At 46.7% G+C, this 930-nt stretch overlaps 1 pseudogene; it reads right to left on the reverse strand.

Moving 5' to 3' along the window:
• Positions 1-327: 327 nt before the first annotated feature.
• LOC116535125 lies at positions 328-699 on the reverse strand (annotated as a pseudogene).
• Between the last annotated feature and the right edge of the window lie 231 nt (positions 700-930).

The raw sequence follows: 930 nt of genomic DNA on the forward strand, positions 1-930 counted from the left end.
ATGGAGACACAGAGGCTCAAAGGTGTTGAGGATCCTCCCCAAAGTCTCACAACTAGTGTGTGTGCGAGCCACAGCATCACCACAAACAGGAAGTATGGCCCCTCACCAGGACCCCCAGCCAACAGAAAGGAGTCCATAGAATTCTAGCCCTGCCTCCACTTGCCACTCCAGAGCTCTTGAAGATGCTCTTCAATGCCATCAGCCCATAAAAGGCAGCTCCTGCCCTGGGCTGAGGGGGAGGTCCTCTTTTTCTAATGAAGAGAGTTCTCAGATGGGCTTATGTTGGCGGAAGCCAGTTAAAATTGAGTGAACCCATTCCTTTTTTTTTTTTTTAATCCAAAATGTGTTTATTGAGATGGATTCCCACTCATCTTGATTCAGAGTGCTTTTAGTGCTGCTTCCTCCTGAAAGAACATCCTTCTGTAAGCCTCGCTTCTCCTCATGTAGGCTGGCAGAGGACAGTGAAGCAGCCAACACACAAAACTACCGTTTGTGCATGGCTGAAGAGCGTGGTGATTTTACAGGATCCTGGGCATTTCACATCCATGTAGTAGGAATTGGGGCTCTGCACCAGGCGTTTCTTCTTGTGTTTCCTGTTCTCCTCTTCTGGAGAGGCATGAAGGAGATCCTTTGCGAGAGGCATGTTCTCGTGGGTAGGTCGTCACCGCCGGAAAGCGAGTGAACCCATTCCTAAAGGTATGTTCACATGTAGCACCAAGGCAAGAATGTCGACTGAGGTTTTTCTCCCTTACCAGCCTTGAACAAGTTTCTTCGCCTCTCTTTGCCTCAGTTTTCAAAACTATAAGGCGAAGATAATACCAGCATCTACCTCAGAGGGCTGATGTGAGCGCTAAATGAATTAATACTTATAATGCACCTAAAATAGTGCCTGACATATAAGTGAACTATGATTATTACTGTTGTTGTTTT

Source organism: Sapajus apella, unplaced genomic scaffold (genome assembly GCF_009761245.1).
Source record: "Sapajus apella isolate SASKATOON/1434 unplaced genomic scaffold, GSC_monkey_1.0 scaffold92, whole genome shotgun sequence".
NCBI lineage: Eukaryota > Metazoa > Chordata > Mammalia > Primates > Cebidae > Sapajus > Sapajus apella.